The sequence below is a fragment of the Sus scrofa genome, chromosome 3 (genome assembly GCF_000003025.6).
Source record: "Sus scrofa isolate TJ Tabasco breed Duroc chromosome 3, Sscrofa11.1, whole genome shotgun sequence".
Classification (NCBI taxonomy): domain Eukaryota; kingdom Metazoa; phylum Chordata; class Mammalia; order Artiodactyla; family Suidae; genus Sus; species Sus scrofa.
The window spans coordinates 115,435,578-115,456,604 of NC_010445.4; the positions used below are offsets into that span (position 1 = coordinate 115,435,578).

The window sequence follows — 21,027 nt, forward strand, 5'->3', positions numbered from 1 at the left end:
ATCACATATCTCCTTGTGTTATTGAATAATTATGTCACATATGAATCCTGCTGTCCTTCTATGGTCTGAATGTTTCTATTCCCCACAAATTTATATATTGAAATCTTAACCTCCGAGGTAATGGCATTAGGAGGTGGGGACTTTGGGAACTGATTCGGTTACAAGGACAGAGCCCTCATGGTTGGAATTGTGTCATCCTGTGAAGGCACAGCAAACCAGTACCATCTGTGCACCAAAAAGCGGGTCTGTGATCTTAGACTTCCCCATCTCCACACCTGTAATTAATGTTTGCTATCTATCAGCCATCCAGTTTAAGGAGGTCTTTCTTATAGCAGCCTGAATGGACCATGACACTTTCCAAAGAGTCTGAATTCCTTGGGAAGCAGAACATTTTTCCTAAATCTTCACCTTCCCTGTAAGACCTAGCCCCTTGGCTTGGGCACTAGCAGTGACCCATGAAGATCCGTGAATAGAACTGAAATGATCAAGGAACACTTGTCCTTTGGCAGTTGCTATGGTTTGAATGTTTATATTCCCCCAGAATTCATGTTGAAACCCCAGCCCTCAAAGGTGATGCTGTTAGTAGGTGACTAGGCCATGAGGACTGAGTCCTCAAGAAGGGGATCAGTGCTCTTATAAAAGAGATTTACAGGGCTCCCCGGTCCTTTCCACCACGTGAGGGCACTGAAAGTCTGCAGCCCAGAAGAGGGCCCTCACTTGACCATGTTGGTACCATGGTCCTGGACTTTCAGCTTCCAAAACTGTGAGAAACAAATTTCTCTTTATAAGCCACCCAGTCTGTGGTGTTTTGTTATAGCAGTCTAAACAGACTGACAGCTCTCTCAGTTTCCTGATGAATGAGATGCTATGAATGCTTCCTTAATAAGGGATGCTGATCAATATAAGAGGGTGGAGCTAAGGCACTAAGAATAGAAATTTGAGGGTTCTCTGGTGGCCTAGTGGGTAAAGGATCTGGTGTTGTCATTGCTGTGGCTTGGGTTACTGCTGTGGTGTGGGCTGGACCCCTGGCCTGAGATCTTTCGCATGTACTTGGCACTGCCAAAAAACAAAATAACAGAAATTGCAACACGTAGAAAGTAGCAGTTCCTTGTCAAGACATTAGAAGACTCTCTTAAAAGTAAAATGTATTAGCTGATTAAATATGGGTTTTCTCCCACTGGAATCCTAGTGGAACTAGGAAGAGAAAGCAGAACCTGGCAGGCCCCTTTATCTGATGGGTGTGCTATTGGTGACCTTTGGAGCCCAGTCATCATGCTGCCAGGACCCACCTGGAGGGCCCACTCTCTGTCTGAGCAGAGGTCCTCTGCCTCAGCTAGCTCACAGCTTGATGAGCCCTCATACTGGCCAAGGTTGGATGCAGCAGCTAGGTCTTGACTTGGGAGTCCGCAGGGAGGAAGATTTCTTGCAGAGAAAACATTTTTAAATGTAAACTCAGTATTTTGGCTAAGAATTCTATTTCAGCCGAAGGAAGACAGGCTGAGTGCAACGGCATCCAGAGTGTAATGATTTTATATCTAATCCCAGGCCACATTGTGCAGGGCCCATGAAGTCCAAAATATGTGTGGACTCAAACACACACACAGCAGATGCACATTTTCTCTCTAGAGTGTGGTTGAGTTATCCTTGGCATATAGGCAAGAATCACGCTGTAGTCTGGCCTTCACTAATCTGTGTGTCTTTTCTTGAAGGAAGGCCATAGCTGTTCAATTTAGTTTTGTTTACTTAAAATGTTGTGTTTGAACTTTGCCTGCATGCCTAGAGGCTAGAAGGACATGGAAAAATGTGTGCATTCTAACTAAGTCCCAAAGCACATCACATCAATTTAGGCATGGACAGCAAGGGACCAGCTTCTACTCCTAGAAGCAAGTTAGGGTGGAAAAGAAAACTCTTTCCACCCTTCAAAAGATGGAAAAGGCAAAAACACAAGCAAAAAAAGTGTATAAAAGCGAAGATGCAAAAAATGTAACATTTTCAGAGTGCTATTATGAGCAAATTTCCTTTTACCTTGGTTCCTTTTCAAAGTATTGTGGGTCCCTAGTTGCTGGCTAGTTTTAGCTTTTGTTAACTCAGGAATATGCTCTCGCCTCATCTGACTAAAGCAGTATTAATTGAGGTTTTTAGTTATATTGAGTAAAAATGTGTTGTAAAAAGGAAGAAGGGCATCAAGAAAATCTGTTTATTAAGAACATTCCAAAGTGCTAGTTTTCTCTCTCAACAGCAGTTCTTTAAAGAACAACCTTCCAGATTAATAATAATAAAAAAGATTAGCTCTCATTTAAAATATTCCAAGTAGCTCCTGGTTTGTGAGAGCACAGGTTACTCTGCAAAGAGCTTGCTTAATGATTGGAGTTCTCAGAAAAAAAAAAAAAAAAAAGCTAAAATATGAAGAAAAATATGTTTGGGGATTCCATAATGTAGAAAATATGGGAAAGCTTAAATCCCGTTTTTGAGAGGTCAAGAGAATCAACATAATTAGCATACAAAGGCAACCTGTGATAAAATGTCTTACGTTTTATAGGTTTGGTACCATGCCCAGCAAGGCAAATGTGCTTAATACATTTTAAATGAGATCCACAATATTCCCTTGGTGCTGATAGAGAGTTCATGTTATCACTTTGGGAGGTATTATTAACCCTTTAAGTACGGTTATTTCATTGAGTGGAGAGGGAGGGTGTGCATGGGACAACAGTGATGTGGTGGGAATGATGCTTATTCCCACAGTGAACAGCCTCTCATTGGGATAATCGATTCTAATATTATTAAGCACAAGCCCAATAAATCTGCCCGGGTATTTTTCTGATACAAATACAATATACCTACTGCTGCTCAATATCTTTCATATGTGAAGTAATAAACCTGATTCAATATGAAATCTTGTACTTTACATGTAAATTGGATTGCTATGGGCCATTAGACTCTTTACATAAACAATATATTTTGTTTAAAAGAAAATGGTGCTCAGTTTAACATTCTGAAAGTTCATCACTTGCAAAACCACATTAGCAGAGTAAATGGTGTCGGGAAGGAGCCCGGCATGGCCAACAGAGGCATAAAGCAGAAAGGAGCCTTAACTTCTAATAAAAACAACTTTTCTCCCGTGGGTGGTCTCGACAAGATGGCTGCCAACAGGTGAAAGCTCACGAATGCCGGGTGTAATTAAAAACCTTAATTCCAGAACCGTTCTCTGAAGCTTTCACACCCTACCCTGCCCAGGGGCTGAGGCGGAGAAGCCTAACCGAGGCAACACCTTATTTGCTTTTCTGAGAAGATGGCCATTTCTGCCCAGGAAGGTGATGACATATTGAGGCCAAGTCTGGCGATATACGATGATGTCAGAGGATCCGTTTTTGATATTTAGATAGTCGCCTTCGTTCTGTTAGGTCGGTATCTCCTTCCTAGGCTTATTTATCTCCATTATGTACAAAATCTGCAAACCAGAATTCGCAGACAAACCTTACCCAAGTGGACTGCGGTATTTGCATCTTGGCCTCCTTTGCAACACTCATCCTTGTGCTCTGCCACAGCTGTCAGAGTAATGGCTTTTTTCCCTTTTTATCTGGGTTGGCTTTATTCCCAGATTCCAAATGAAAGAGACAGCATTTTACTTGACCACCCCATTCCAACCGTTAAATACTGTGCCTTCAGGCTCCGATGCTCTAATGGTCGATTAAAGTTGATAACAGTCTGTCCAATTTCCATTTTTTAGCATTCGGCCTGCTGAAATTGTAATATTGTGAAAATCGGAAGTCTCCAGGACCTGCCTAAGAATCTGTCTGGATGTCAACACATAATAATAAACAAGGGGAAAAAAAAATAACGTCCACGGGCCTCAACATTGGCGGAGGTCGGTTTAGCTACGTAGCCTAGCTGAGTTTGTGTGGCGTAGAAATAGGTGATAGATCAGCTGGTCTCTCAAACAGGATTTGGAGTGGAGATTCTCGTGGGGTCATTCACCACTGCTGAAGGCAAACACCCTCAGAAACGCTCCAGACTAATGCATTTCCTTCCCTACCTGCCTTGCCAAAAGCTCAACCTTTACTTTGTCTTATTAAAACCCTTTCTTAACTTGCTTGGCAGACACATAATTCATAGCTCCTGGGCTTCGTTGTTGTGGGGTGTTGTTCAGGATGAAAGGTCATGAGGATACAAATCTAACTGCAGCATTTTCAAAAATCTGATTTCTCAGGGGATCAGAATAAAATAGTTTGGAATAATCTCTTTTTCAAACCACAGTTATCTTTCCTGAGCCTTAGAAAGACAAAACCAAAACTCAGGAGTCTGAGATGAATTTGTAGACCAGTAGGACTCTGAGATAAGCACTCTGATCCCAGTCTTCTAAGTGATAGGAGAAAAAAAAAATCAATTTTCTCAGAAGCCATCTCCCTGTCTTTGTAATATGCAGACTCTACACAGGTCCTTCTATTATACTAGTCAGCTTCCCTCTCTTAGCCACACTTGGATCCCTTCTCTGAATGTGGATAATCTCCCAGAGTTCTCATCTTTGAGCAAGTCTCATTTTTTTCCAATCAATTGCTCAGCTCTTGGATGCTTTTTTCATGTTGAGGAAGCAATTGCCCATTTTCTGAGTCTTTGCTGCTAAAATAAGGGCAGATGAGTCCCTTAGATTCTGAGAAATTTATTGCTGTCGGTGAGTATGACATTCTGGGAATGTAGCTTCAATCTCCTTTTTCCTAGGCAGGCTGAAATGAAGACCAAAGACCCTGAAGAGCCAAACATTTAGTTCTCCATGGTGTTACTACCACCTCACAGAGTCTGTGTTTACCTTTTTAGACAAATCATCTTTTTGTCTAAAAATATGGATATTATTGCACTAAAAAAAAAGACTCATTCTTACCCCATTGAAACGTTTGAACTCTTATCTCTTGTCTGCTTCATCTCTGTCACAGTGGGTCTTCTCTTCAAGCGAAGGTAGTATTCATGAGATAGAAGAGAATGCAGACATTCAACATCGAAAATGGATGTGACTCTGGAAGTTTTCTTTCTCTTGTTTTTGGATGGTGGTGGCACAAGGTCTGCCCCCTGGACTAAAAGCACTAATGATATTTATCTTCACTGTCCTTTTTTTCTTCATATTAATGAAAATGTTGGTGCTTAATGTTTATTGCTGAAATGCGTTTGAACTCCGAGAAGCCCAGACTTCCGACAAAGAGGATGAATTAAAGGGAAGACACACTCCATCTTCTGGAAATGTCTTCATTTCCCAGAATTAGCTACTGATATTTGCTGGATAGAAGCTTTAGGTCACAAACTTTCTGCCTCAAAAATCCATTTCTGTTTGCATGTCTTCTCCAGTCTCATCAGTTTTCTTCTACCTTTCCAGAAACCCATGAAAAATCCTGGCACATGAGGTGATCATGATGGTGATGCTGGAGATGGTGATGACAGCAGCAACTAATCCTTACAGAGCATGTGCCAGATAGTTTTCCAAGCACATTATAAAGATTAATATATTTTGTGTTCAGCTACTTATGACGACTTTGTAGGGTAAGTACCATTGTCCTTCTCATTAAACACATGAGAAAATTGAGGCACTGATTGGTTACATAATTTGCCGAAGATCCCACAGGTATAAGTGGTCAGGTGAGCTTTGAACCCAAGAAGTCTGACTTGAGTCTTATGCTTAATTTATCCTATGGTTGATTGCATTAGGTTGCTTTGGTTGCCGTAACAAAATATACAGGTTGGATGGCTTCAACCACAGAAATGAATTTTTTTTTTTAGGCTAGAATTCCAATGTCAAGGTGTTGGAAGTTGTGGTTTCTTCTGAGGCCTCTCTCCTTGGCTTGCAGAAGGCTGCCTTCTTGCTATATCCCTACCTGGTCTTTCCCTGGGGTCTCCACATCCTTGGGGTCTCCTTGTGTGTCCACATCCCTGGGTCTCCTTGCACCACCAGTCGGGGTTAGAATAGGCCTACCCTAAAGGTATCTTCATGTTAGCTTAATCGTCTCCTCAAAGGCCCTATCTCTGATCTGGGCCATAATAGTGAACTTCTGAAGACCTGATTCCCTGGCCTTCAAGTCTTCTGCCTTGTTTCGTTGTTGTGATCTCTTTTTCTTCCCTCTCTACCTACCATTCTACTCTGCTTACTTGCTCTGAACTTCTCCTCACAGATGCTCATATCTTACAGACTTAGTCCCACTTGAGGATGAGATTATGTCTCATTTACGAGCCCATTTCCATGAGCTGTGATGTCTGGAATTAGTTGCTGCCCTGAGTCTGCTGTTGGGATTATTGTGGGATGCTTGGGTGGCCTTAAGGTTGCAGCATTTCCCCAGTTGGGTGTGCTTGGTTGTGAGGTTTTAATCCTCAGTTTTCTGATTACCCTCCACATTCCTTGTAGGAGGGGAGCCCTGGCTTCGGTATCAATTTTGTGTTCAGCTACTTCAAAAAGTTCAAAACTCCTAGGTCCAGATCCAGTTCTGAAGTGACTTCCATGGTTCTTTAAGGTGATGATTGATAATTAGCAAAGTGAGTGGGAAAGAGAAATCACAATAGGAGGTTGAAAGAAAATAGAAAATAATTAGAATGATACTGAACAGAAAGTAAGAAATAAAAAAGAAGTGTTATGTAATGTGTCTTCTGGATTGGATAATTTATAGGAAAGTGTTTGAAAAGCCTTCAGTGGTCTCCAGTGGGAGGTGGCATTATTATTATAATTGTGGAATTTGTTTTATTACCCTTACCTCAAGATTCTGGTGGTTGTGAAAGGTGAACACAGAAATAAATCAGTAGGTAGATTGGAAATCCAGAAAGCTGGGGTGTTCTTGAGCAACTGTGGATGGGGAAGCTATCATGTTGGAACTCTTGCCTGTCCAGTGAGCATCCTTAAGGTCAAGGGAACATTCAGCCAAGCTTCCCTGAAAAAGCAGCTGGAGGATGTAGGGAAAGACCCCTCTCTGTTATAAACAGAGGAGGGGAAGGCCAATGTCCAGATCAAAGCCAGGTGAGATTAGTTCAAACTACAGGGAAAAAGTACAGGCCCCCCAAACACAGAGCAGCTCCAACCTGGGAGAGGGTCACAAAGAATCAGAAATACTCTTGCAAATACAGCAGAGAAGGAGGTGAGGCTAGATTAAAAATAGGACAAGTAATAAGTGCAGAAGGGGATTGAAGCTAGTAATGACTCAAAAACAGCCGAGCCACCGAACCTATTTAAAAATCCTCTTAAAAACAGAAGCAGAGAAGAAAAGGAACATGAACAGGAGTGGCACAGGGATGACCTTGAAGAATCATTAAGCCCAAACCAAGTGAGGGGCTATTTCATAGCTCAGAACATGGAGAAATCAGTGTAGGACGGCAGGATTCTGAAGGCATTAAGGGAGCTCGTGCTCTCTAAGCTAATTAGTTCACACACTTACAGTTATTTTGGGGGAAAGTAATAGGGATCTAAGGATGCTAAGAGAAGGGGATATAAAAGGTAGTTTCAATCTTAAACCGAGACAGAAGCCTTATGGAAATGCAGTTCGATGCAGCGGATGTCAGGGTACAATGGGGGATGTGAAGGAGGGACCCTGGCATCCAGAGGCTAATGGGATCATTGGCAAGAACAGGATTGATTTTTTTCAAGAACAAAGCAAGTCCAACAATTGATTTTTTTTCCTTATGCACAGAATGGCCGAATTTTAAAATATCACATAAATCTTTGAACTTTACTCACATGTTTGGCACCAGGGTTCCCATCATTTATTTCCAAGATGTGGCAGCTTGGCATGTATGGGCCCTTGTCACAGAGATTAAGAGTGGCCAGAAGACTAAAGCAAAGGAAGAAACAGACGACAGTTTATCCAGCTCATGGCTGGATGGGGAGTAAGTCCTGCAGGTGAATGAAGCCTTCCCATGATTCTCAATGGGGGGATTCTGCTGACTTCCTCAGGATGTGGAGTCCTGCACATCCTGAGGAGATTGGGATTTTTTTTTTCTTTTTAGAACTGCACCAGTGGCATATGGAGGTTCCCAGGCTAGGGGTTGAATCAGAGCTACAGCTGCCAGTCTACGCTACAACCACAGCAATGCCAGATCTGAGCCGCGTCTGCAACTTACACCACAGCTCGTGGCAACGCTAGATCCTTAACCCACTGAGCGAGGCCAGGGATCGAACCCTCAACCTCATGGATCCCAGTTGGATTCATTTCCAATGTACTACAACAGGAACTCCCTAATTGGGAAATTTTAAGATGAGGTTTGGCTGAGGGCAACACTACTGTCTTAGGGATGTAACTCGGCTTGGAAAGATTCTTGTCTTGGATAGATGACCAGACTAGATGAATTCTCATATTCTTTATGTAGTGAGTATTTTATAAATCTAGAAATAGTGGCTATTGTGATTTTTGAACAGTGGGAGGAAGCAGTCAGGCAGACCAACTATAGGTTAAGTTGGAATCCCAAGAAAAGAGGAGTTATCCTATGGTAGTGAGGCTGACAGACTTTTGATGCTTGTCTTGTCTTCACTCACACTCTGTACTAAGATTAAATATGCTGTTTCTATTGCCCCAGCTTTCTCTGAGTCTTGAACTTTTAATCCCCAAACCTATATCCCATCTGATTCCTGAGCATCTCCATTGCTATTCCCAGCCCAAGCCTGATTCTATTTTTAGTAAGGTCTGTACTGTGAAAATGCTGAGTGGACAAAATTTTAGGGATGTAGAGACCAAGAGGAATATATAATCTAGTACTTTATGACTTAATTCAGAAATCCTCATGGGCAAAGATACATCACGACTGTGAGATTCTGAATGGGTAGAATGAAAAATAATCAGCTTTGATAAAATGAAGGACAGGGTCCAAAATGGCATAGAAGGCCCTGTCTCATCATCCTCCAGAAAGGTCCCTCCCATGTGATTCATCACCTTGAAGCTTCCAGGGCAAGGTATTTTCCATTGTATAGGTGAGAATATTGAAACACAAGTCAAAAGAGACTTCCACTTTTAGCCCCTACATGTGAAAAGCTTGGAAGTCAGCACTGCCGTCCTTGCCACACTAAAAAAGCTGAGCCAATTGAAAACCAGTGACTTTTCTTGGACCATCAGAGAATGATGTCATAGAGCAGACCATCACTTTGAAATCTGGAGAGACAAGTGAACACAGAAAAGTCGTACTGAAATATGCTTATCTGGAACAAAAGTGAAATAAAATTCTTTACATTTCTTACTATTAATCGATCTAAAAGATTACTGTTGAAGTAGTAATAGTAATAATTTATTGGTGTGATTATGTAATTGTATGCTTTGGCTTATGGATATGTGAAATGACTAATAGCAATGGGACAGGAAGGAGGAATTGGGAATGCTCTGCTGTAGGGTACTTTCACTAAATATAGAATAGTATAGTGTTATATGAAGGTGAGCCTAGCTTAATTTAAAATATATGCTTCAGACTCCAGAGCAGTACTAATTTTTTTAAAAAAGAATAATTAATATCTCAATAGAGCAAAGAAAATGGATTAGTGTAATTAAAACCAGAGAAAACACCAAAAAGTGGGAAAAAGAAACAAATAAGTGTAATAACTAGAAACAGTTACAAATATAATAGCTATTAGTCCAACTATATCAATAATCACTTTAATGTAAATGGTCTAAAATAAAAGACAGACATTGTCAGGGTGAATAAAAAGAATAAGACCCAACTATATTTTGCCTACGAGAAAGCCACTTTGAATGTAATGTCTCAGATATGTTAAGAGTAAAGAAGTGGTGAAATATAAACTGTGCTGATGTTAATCAGAAGAAAGCTGGAGTAACTATGTTAATTTCAGTTAAGCAAACTTCAGGACAAGGAAAATTATTATTGAGGTCATGATTACATAATGGTATAGGAGTCAATTCTCTAAGAATTATATAGCAATCCTTCATTATGTGTAACTAACAAAAGAGTGCCAAAATGCACGAGGCAAAACTGACAGAACTGCATGGAGGAATGGAAAAATCCATTACTAGAGTTGGAGACATTAATACTCTTCTTTCAGTCATTGAGAGATAAAGTAGGCTGGGAATCAGTAAGGATGTAATTGTTCTAAACAGCATTATCATTTGACTTGATCTAATTTATACCTTTATAATATTCCATTCTATAACAACAGAATATACATTTTTTCTCAAGCACATATGGGACATTCATGAGAACAGACTACATTCTAGGCCATAAAACACATCTTAACAAATTTAAAATAGTAGAAATCATACTAAGTATATTCTCAGACCATAATGAAATTAAACTGGAATTCAATAACAAAAAGATAACTGGAAGATACATATTTGGAAATTAAGCACATAATTCATGAATGAACAAAAATGTCTCAAGAGAAATTAAAATTTATTTTGAACTAAATTAAAGTTAAAATAAAACATCAAAATCTGTGGAATGCAGCAAAAGCAGTGCTTAGAGGGAAATTTATAGCAGTAAATGCATTTGATAGGAAAGAAGAAATCAATAATCTAGCTTCCATCTTAGGAAACTACAGAAAAAAGTGCAATTTAAGCCCAAAGCAAGTCAAAAAACAATAAAAATTAGAGCAAATGTCAATGAAATTGAAAATAGGAAGATAATAGGGAATATCAATAGAACTAAAATCTGGTTCTTTGAAAATTTCAATAAAATTGACAAACATCTAATCAGACTAACCAATTAAAAAAAGAGAGAGAAGATATAAATTCTCCAAAATCAGGAATAGAGGAGGAATATCACTACTAACTCCTGGACATTAAAAGGATAATAAAGGAATACCATATATAACTGTATACTCACAAAACTGATAGATTAGTGGATTAAATCCTTGAAAAACACAAACTGCCAAGCTCTCACAAGGATAAATAGCCCTCGATCTATTAAAGGAATAAAATCAGTAATTAATAACCTCTCAAGAAAAGAAAGCATCGGTCCCAAATAATTCACTGGTAGAATATGCCATGCGTTTAAGGAAGAAATGACAGTACTTTTCAACAGTCTCCTCCAGAAAAAATAGAAGCAAATAGAACACTTCTTGATTAAGTCTGTAAGGCTAGCATTAACCTGATAACAAAACCAAATAAAGACATTACAAGAAAGGAAAACTACATCAACATAGAAGCAAAAATCCTCAACAAAATATTAGTTAATGGAGTCCAATATTGTGTAAAAAGAATGATACTTCATGATCAAATAGGATTTACTCCAGGTATACAAGGCTAGTTCAACACCAGAAAATCAATCAGTATAATCCACTACATTAACAGGTAGAAAGTAAAAAAGCATATGATAATATGAATTGGTAGAGAAAGAGCAGTTGACAAAATCCAGCACCAATTGATGATTTTTTTTTAAAAAAAAAAAACCTCTCAGCATACTAGGATGAGAGAATCTCCTCAGTTTGATCAAGAATGCCTACAAAAACCCTACAGCTGACATTACGTATTTATTTATTTAAGCATAGTTGATTTACAGTGTTGTGCCAATTTCTGTTGTACAGCAAAGTGGCCCAGTCATACATAGATATCTTTCATCGTGGTCTCTCCCAAGAGATTGGCTATAGTTCCCTGTACTATGACATAACACTTAATAGTGAGCAACTTTCTCTCTAAGATGCCCTCTCTCACTCCTATTCACCATCATAGTGGAGTCCCAGCCAGAAAAAGACAACAAAAGCAAATAAAGTTGTATGGATTGGGCAGAAAGACATGAAACTGTCTTTGTTTACAGATAACCGGATTGTCTCAAGTCCCCAAGAGTTGAGAAACAGGCACACAACTTTCTTGGAGCTAATAAGGGATTACTATAGTAAGGTCATAGGACACAAGCTGAATAATATACCAGTCAAATATTTTTCTATGTACCAATAATAAACAATTGAAATTTGAAAAAGAGAGTACAATTTCTCCAAAACCTGAAATTATTAGGTATAAATCTAATAAGATATGTACAAGATGTGTATGCGGAAAACGACAAAATTGATGAAAGACGTGGAAGGAAATCAATAAATGGAACAATCCTGTGTTCATGGTCTGGAAACACAAGTCATGAGACATATCAAGGAGAAGGATGGGACTAAAGCCTCTTTTTTCAGACCCTCATGCAGAAGAGATCTTTATTTTGAGGGACTAGGTTTTGATCCCTTGTTAATAAGAACAACTCTTAAAAATTAGCCAATTGATTAATTGTCTGATTTGTTCATCTTCACTTTTAGAAGGTAATTCATGCTCAGGGAAAAAAATTCAAACAGTATAAAATGTTATGAAAAGTTTTCCTCCATTCCAAGAAATAATTAGTTATCAATTTCTGCCATAATTTTCCAAAAATGTTCTAATCATATACTTATCTTTCAGAAGGCACATCAGAGCTATAACTCAAGATGTAAAGAATGTTGACTTTTCTGTGAAATCTTCATACATCATACCTATGTGGAAACCTATATTTTCTTGTTTGCATTGCTTTATTTTTTACAGAGAAATGCTTACTGATTTCATTGTTTACTAACTAAGTTATCTCATAGATACTAGTTTTACAGTTAACGTAAAATTTCTGGTTTCTATTGCCTTCTATTCTTTTGGGGCAAGTAATTGCTTTTTTTTTAATTTTAATGATTTCTATTTTTTTCCATTATAGTTGGTTTACAGTGTTTTGTGTTTCTACTGTACAGCACAATGACCCAGTCTCTCTCACACATGCACATATATAAAGAATGTGTGTGTATATATATATGAATGTACATATATATATATACACACACACACACACACACACACACATTCTTTTTCTCACATTATCCTCCATTATATTCCATAAGTGACTACTGGGGCAAGTAATTAAAAAATGAGGTCAGAATTGTTGAGCTATTTCCTGTGCTTTTCAACCATGCATTATGTGTGAGGATGTATGTGCCATTTGGGAAGGTGAAAATCACTAGAAAAGTGGAAAACAGGAGAGAAGAAAACACTTTTCCCTTCTTATGTTGTCTCCAGGTCCTCCAGGACGTTTTAGGAGTGACAAAGGGATGTCCTAGGACATAGGACTTTTCCTGTGGGCAGCTTCATTCTGGAAATACCTTAGAAGCAGCAGTCAGAGCTTATGGTGCTGCAGGCCTTTGAAACATGTGGTTCAGAGGCATGAGCCTGTGTAATTTTCCGGGATCTTGTGAATAGGAAAGGTCTGTACCTTCATGAAGATCTCTCTGCCTTTCCATTCAGCCTCTTAATCTTCATTCAGCGAAGTGAGTGAGAAGGGAAACAGAGCTCCAATCCCTTCTTGCACTCATCATGATCATCTTCAGTATGTGGCCTTGATTAGAACCAATTCTATCTTCCTATTTTTTCTGTTTTGAATTTCTTGCAAGCCATCACAGGCATATCATGCTTTGGAAAGCAAATTGCTTGCCATTTTATGAACTTAAAAAAATTAGTTCAATAAGGTGAAGTTTGATGTGCAAGAGTGAGCATGATGACTACCCAGGTACATGGCAGTTGCCTTGACCGATGTCATACATGAAGACTTTATCCTGGCATTTCTGTGTGTTCTGAGGTTGAAGCAAATAGGGTTTGGTGCTTTCAAACTTACCACAGGCATTAGTGTGGGGCCTGTGCTTTGTCTGAGATTAGGGCTGAAGCCAGGCCTGGGGGAAGGATTTGGAGAGAGAGGAGGACATGAGAAATTGGAGAATGGCTTCCTGCTGCCCTTGAAGAACTTAAAAATAAGGAGAGGAGGCAGAGCATTTGAGTAATCTTAAAAGTATCATTTCAGAAGAAATCAAATATCAGAGAGAACCTCGAATGGTGTAGGAGCCTGTGTGGGGAATAGAGAGGAGCAAAGAGGTTGTGCTTGGAATATTTCATACTTGCACAGGGGTGTCCAGGAGCGTCTTTCAATTGTAATTGGCAGGCTGTCCTCCATCCACTGTCTAGAGGCTCCATGTAGCAAGGTCATGTTCCCAGATGCTCTGCTTTTGGAGTCTAGCCAGAGGAGGCTACTCTCCTTGCTCAGAATTTAGTGGATGCCCTGTTCGAGGTCCTTCAGTTTAGCGACATTTCCCGTAATGTGGCACTCCATGTCTTCACAGTCATGTGCAGCCCCTTGACATGAATGAACTCCAGGGGGAATTGAGTGGTCCTGGTGTTTTCCTCCTATAGGCTTGAAAATGAGCACATCTCTCTTCCCAGACAATATTGGCCCTCATCTTCCTAGTGCCCTTGTCTTGGGGAAGGTAATGTAATTGTTATTTTTGGTGTTCATCATTTCTCGGTAGAGTAATTGTGTTTTTGATGCCCCATAAAGAACACCTTGGATCGCTCTGTAAAAGCACTCTCTGAGGCCAGTTGTCCATCAAAACTGTGGATGTGTGCAGGGGCAGCCTGGGTGATGCCTCCCATCATCAAATGAATCACCTGGAAACCTTATTAGAAACTTTCCAATGACAGGCTCAGATATATTTACTTGACATTACCAGGTTCTTTTGACTTCAGCTTGCTCATCTCAGAAAGTAGGAGGGTGATGCTGGGTGCTGCCAGCTGTCTTTGTTTGTCTACTCTGAGGAGCTCATAACCACGGAAGTGTTAATCTGTTACTGAAGCATTTGAATAGTGTAAAGTTCAGAATGGAAGGGGGTTTGATGGCCTCTAAATCATTCTGCAGCCTCAAGTCAGAAACAACTCCTTTTCTCCCATAACATTTATTTGTAAGGACCTACTCTTTATCCTGTTCTTGCTGTGTGCCAGGTGCTACGCTTTAGACCCAGCTTTAGGCTTCTCCTCTAATTGTTTCATTTAATTCTCCCATTAAATGAGACCCCATCTTACAGGTGAGGAAACTGAGGTGATGCTTCAGGAATGCTTTCTTAGTTAGGATCAACCAACATCCTATCGCTAGGCTGTGTCAGAAGAGTTGGAAACACTCGGTTGACTTTGCTTTGTTGCTCTTTGGAAGTCCTCATGCAGTACGGATTCATCTCAATGAGCTCAACTCAGGTTTCTTGATCTCAAGGAAAATGTGCTAGGTGTGGGGGTGGGGCAGATTGTTTAAATCACCACTGACATGTTTGAGGACTCGGGGAAAGGGGGGGCGTTTTGACTCACTACCCACCTCTTTCCTTCCTTAAAAAGAACACACAGATTTCACTAAATTCACCTGCCACCCACAACCCCTCCAAAATGTTTGTGGTATCCAGTTTCCATTTTTATCTGCTGGCCTAACTCATCTGCAAGCCCACATACAATCATTCTTTCTGTCTTTTCCAAATTGTTCATTTGTTATCTGCCTCCAAATCTTACATTATCTAGCTGTTTCTGAATGTTATAAGATTATACTGGGAATTAAATATTTTCTTGCTCCATGTCATCAATAAAGATAAACAATGTTCAGCACCAAACACAAGGAAGAGACAGCTTGTTATTTCCTCACTTAGAACTTCACTTTTGTATTTATCTAGTTTGGGTGAGTCAAGTTCAGCCCCATGCTGGCCTTGATGATGCATTTGTCTGAACCTTAGTTTTAATCCCTGGAAAATAATGGTAGTTATGAATCAGATTTGTCCACACCACCTCAAGCCTGATGGAAGGATAAAAGAATAATGTGCTCTAAAAAACTGGAATAGATACAAATGAAAGGTCATATTCTGAGCAGTTGTGGCATTGATTTTTTTTTCCCATTCATTAGCCATGTGAGTAATTTATTTGCTGAATTGGATAATAGTTCTTAAAAGCTGGAAGAATATTTCCTCAATTAAAAAAATTGTCCATGATGTCATGGTTACACATGTGACACACTTTTAAGTTTAATCTTCATTATTTAAGAACAGAGATAACATTAAAATGTAAAATCATTAGGATGTTATCAGTTTTGAGTATTCATTATCTTTGTTTTTAAGATTTTTTACTTGCAACTTTATATAAATTTTCTTTTCTTTTCTTTTCTTTTCTTTTCTTTTCTTTTTTTGCTTAGGGCCACACTTGCAGCATATGGAGGTTCCCAGGCTTGGAGTCAAATCAGAGCTGTAGCCACCTGTGGAGCTGCAGCCACAGCAATGCCAGATCCGAGCCACTTCTGTGACCTACACCACAGCTCACGGCAACGCTGGATCCTTAACCCACTGAGCGAGGCCAGCATCCTCATGGATGATAGATTCGTTTCTGCTGAGCCATGACAGGAACTCCTTATATAATTTTCTTTTGATAATGGCTGTGTTTATAACTGGTTTGGACTGTTGAGTGACATTGATCTTTCTCTTGTGCCTTTACCAAACTATGCCCTCTGCCACTCATACTTCAGTCTCAGATGTGTTGTCATGTCTTTCTGAAGAGTTCCATTGCCATACCCTACATATGCTAGGACTGCCACAACAAAGTACCACAGACTGTGTGGCTTAATAAAATGTATGTCTTCACAGTTCTGGAGGCTGGACATCCAAGAGCAAAATGTTGTTAGGGTTGGTTTCTTCCGAAGTCCTCATTTTTGGCTTTGGGATGACTATCCTCTCCTCTGTCTTCATGTGCTCTTCCCTTTCTGTGTGTCTGTATCCTAATTTTTAGTGCCTAGAACACCAGTTACATCTCATTAGGGCCTACTCTAATGACCTCATTTAATCTTAATTCCCTCTTTGAAACCTTATTTCCCAGTACACTCACATTAGAAAGTACTGGGAGTTTGGAGTTCCTGTCATGGCTCAGCAGTTAGCAAACCTGACTAGCATCCATGAGGACACAGGTTCAATCTCTGGCCTTTCTCAGTGGGTTAAGGATCTGGCATTGCTGTGAACTGTGATGCAGGTCGCAGATGTGGCTCAGATTCTATGTGGCTGTGGTGTAGGCCAGCAGCTACAGCTCCAGTTGGACCCCTAACCTGGGAACCTCCATATGCTGCGGGTGTGGAGACAAAAAGACCAAAAAAAAAAAATTACTAGAAGTTAGAACTTTGGTGCATGATTATGGTTTTTGTTTTCTTTCTTAATTAATTAGTTATTAAAGTATATTTGACTTACAGTGTTGTGCCAATTTCTGCTGTATGGAAAATGACTCAGTCATATAGATACACACACATACATATATATATAGTGTGCATGTGTATATGTATATATACACACACACATATATATAGTATTCAGGTATATATGTATACACACACACACACACACACACACACACACACACACACATACTTTCAAAATATTATTTTCCATCATGGTCTATCCCTGGAGATTGGATATGGTTCCCTCTGCTATACAGTAGGACCTTGCTGTCTATCCATTCTAAATGGAATAGTTTGTATCTACTATAGTCTGGCTTATCCAAACTCCCAGTCCACCCCACCCCCTTCCCTCTCCCATTTGGCGATCACAAGTCTGTTCTCTATGTCTATAAGTCTGTTTCTCTTTTGTAAACAGGTTCATTTGTGCCATATTTTAGATTCCACGTATAAGTGGCATCATCTGGTATTTGTCTTTCTCTTTCTGACTTACTTCACTTAGTATGAGAACCTCTAGTTGCATCCACGGTGCTGTGAATGGCATTATTTCATTCTTGTTTATGGTACTCCATTGCATATATGTACCACAGCTTCTTATTCCATTTATCTGTTGATGGACATTTAGGTTGTTCCCATTTAGACTGTCCATAGTGCTACTATGGATAAAGGGTTGCATGTATCTTTTTGAATTATAGTTTTATATGGATAAATGCCCAGGAGTGGGATTGCTGGATCATATGGTAGTTCTCTATTTAGTTTTCTGAGGAAACTCCATATTGTTTTCCATTGTGGTCATACAACAGATGCTTTTTGGAGTGCCAAAATTTAGCCCATAATACCTCATAACCTTTTCCTTTTCTATTTTTCTAAGAAGCCCTTTCTGTGTGTTTTCATAGCAACCTTTTTTTTTTTTTTCCTATCATGGCACTTACCGTTGCTTTGATTTCTTATTTACTTGTTTATATTCCACACTAGACTCTAATAAATCTGAGTAGATCTCTGCTTTGTTCTTCCTGTATCCCCAGGTCCTGAAGCAAATAGATTTCTAATTAGTCCTTGAATATTTGTTGAATAATTGTGTTCTTATTACCACTTCTAACTATATGAAATTAGACCAAATATTTATTCCATATTTATGCTGTCTCAGATAATTTATGTATGTTATTTTATGTAAGAATCACAAGAGCTCCATGAGGTAGATACTGCTGTTAATATCCCTGTTTTATAGGTTGAGGAATTTGAGGCACAAAAAGGTCAAGTAATTTGCCTGAGGTCAAAGAGCAAGTCATAGTGATGAAGGTAAATCCAGGAAGTGTGACTTCAGAGCCCTCATGGTAAATACAATGCCGAGATGTGTCTTAGTAGGAAAAGAGTATGGTTTAAAGTTACCCCATCTTCTGGCTTATCCAAGTTTAGTCCAATTCCCCACCCCCTTAATCCATGCCCTATACTTAGAGGGTTTTTGTTGTTGTTGTTGTTGTTGTTGTTTTTGCTTTTTAGGGCTGCATTCACAGCATATGAAAATTCCCAGGCTAGGGGTTGAATCAAAGCTACAGCTGCTGGCCTACACTACAGCCACAGCAATGCCAGATCCCAGCCACGTTAGCAAGCTACACCACAGCTCACGGTGATGCTGGATCCTTAACCCACTGAGCGAGGCCAGGGATTGAACCCACAACCTCATGGCTCCTAGTTGGGTTCGTTTCCACTGTACCACAACAGGAACTCTATACTTAGAGTTTTTGGTGGTTGTTTCTGTTTTGTAAATACTTTTTTGGAAGTAGAAATAGGGGGTGGAGAGATGGGAAGTTTTGGGGATTACAGCCTATGCTGTGTTTACAGCCTATGGATTGTGTTTGAAGTCAGTTTATCAGGAAGAGTATCAATGAAGGAGCATGTAGGGGATGCAGTCTAGATGAGAGAGGATTCACTACAATTTTCATCATCCATCTAGCTTAGGGATGACAGCGTACAGGTCTTTACTGTCTTCAAAGCACTCTCCCTTTTATTAATTTACGTGATTTTTCAAAATAGTCAGCTGACTTAAGCCAAGATGATACTATTATCTGTGTTTTATTGGTAAGGAAATGGAGAGTGGCTAAGCACATCACCGAACATTGCCAAGGCAGTCATTGGAGATTTCTAAGATTAAATTCTGAGCCTTCTGCCTTTCTATTCCTGGGACTGAGTTTAATATGGGAAGGGAATAAGAGAGCTGAGTTACAGGGGGAACACCTTCATTCAGGAAGGGAGGGGAGGAAGAGTGTCTTGAAAAGGAGACTGAAATGGTTTGCTAGGAAACATTGAAGAACTAAGAAGGTGTGGGTGGCAGAAGTCAGGGATTAGGGAGTCTCAGAGTTGAAGTCATCAAGGGTGATGACTTACATGAATGCTGGATACAGGTGAATGCTCGGAAGTTGGCAACTGGGAGAGCATGTTTCAGAGTATGTTCTCAGTGACACAATATGGTCAGGTCTCAGTCTTTGTCTGAGTAAACTCCTCTCTCTGAATGAAGTTTGTATTTTTTTTTCCCTCTAGAATTTCCATTAGTTGAATAATCAGATTGCTAGATACCTTTTTATTTGCTTTTGTTTGTTTGAGTTCTATCTGCTGGAAGACATGCATCTTTGATCTTTTCTCAGGATGGGTCCTCTGTAGCAGATTTGTTTGCAACACCAGAGTACATGTTTGCTCCTGCCTCCCCTTCTACATACCCACGGTCCCTTTGTTGTAATGCAAACAAGACTGTTATTTTAAAACCACTCTCTCTCTGAGATGTGGCATCTTGATTTTCTTCCCTTCAGTCCTTCTATGAGCTAGAATGAAAAATTAGATATGTTTTAGAAATATGTCTAGAATTAGAAATAAGGTGTTTTCTTCTTTGTACCTTGAGGGTCATCAGCTTTCCTTCATTTAATCTGTTTCTGACTCTGTAAATTGTTGTGTGGTAGTGAGTGCTCTATGAGAGCTTAATTTGTAATGAGGATATGATGTACCTAATTGGAGTTGCAAGTTGGCAGTGAGGTCATTGAATCCAAAATAGGTAAACAATGTGTAATTTGTCTAACGTCTAAGAATTCTATGGTCTCTCTATTATTCCTGCCAGAATTAACCCTCACCACTGGATTTTCTTATTTACCAGGATAAGAGCACCCCCACTTGAGGAAGAAACACTATCCTGGTTCACTTCACAGATAACATTTTGGGAGAGTCATGGGGTGAAAGAATGCTTGGTCTCGATGTTTCTCTGTACCTTAAAGGCAGGATATCCTACTGTGGCTAGAAATCTAGAAATCTAATTTGCATGCTGGAAGTCATACAAGTTTTGGAAAAAAAAAAAAAAAACGGTTCAGCCCAGTATGGATGTATAGAGCCTTGAGTAGTCATTGCTACCTCAACTCTCTTCCTTGGTATGGAGAACTTAGGTACAGTCTATCTTGTGTCTAGATGCTAGGCTATGAATTTCGCTTTGGAGGGGCAATGTTACCCTTCCCCAAACATAACTGACCCATCCTTGCCTTTGAGGCCTTGCTAATTGCTTTGCCCTCAAATGTTCATCCCCATTTTTTCCTGCCCGTGCAAATTATACCTGCTCTTTAAATTTGATTCATGTGCTATCTCCTCTCATAGGCCTTCCATGATGTGAAAATCAAAAGTCCTCTTCTGTATTCTGGTAAGTTCTTGTTATCTCTCTTGATGATCTGACATAGGTTATTAATTTATTTTCTTCATGGTTAATCTTTGCCACTAGACTCTAAGCTCTCTGAGGCCAATGACTCTGCCCTTTTTAATCTTTTATGACCAGCATCTTTCTAGCTCAGAGATTTGTGTATGGTAGGCGTGAAATAAATGTGTGATATTGGTTGATTTATGAGCATGCTCTCTAACACAAGACATATGGAGTTCATTGGGTTGGTGCTTGAATGTCACCACCCCCACTGCCATCCCTTTCTCCAAGTTATCCTCTTGGCCTGGCCCAGCTGAAGCTGTGGAAAGTAGATAAATCACTCAGCTCCTAGGTCAGACAGCTCAGAGACAAATGAACACAGCAGGTCGTTGCCACTATAA

The 21,027-nt window shown here is 39.7% G+C and overlaps 1 long non-coding RNA gene across 2 annotated transcripts in view; it reads left to right on the plus strand.

Moving 5' to 3' along the window:
- The window catches only part of LOC102165540, a 282,871-nt gene that overhangs the window by 257,698 nt on the left and 4,146 nt on the right, over window positions 1-21,027 (plus strand). For both annotated transcript variants that reach the window (XR_002342823.1, XR_001307847.2), the window contains 2 exons: window positions 5,363-5,526; window positions 20,590-20,632. This is a non-coding gene — a long non-coding RNA (uncharacterized LOC102165540). The remainder of the gene's footprint in view (window positions 1-5,362; window positions 5,527-20,589; window positions 20,633-21,027) is intronic.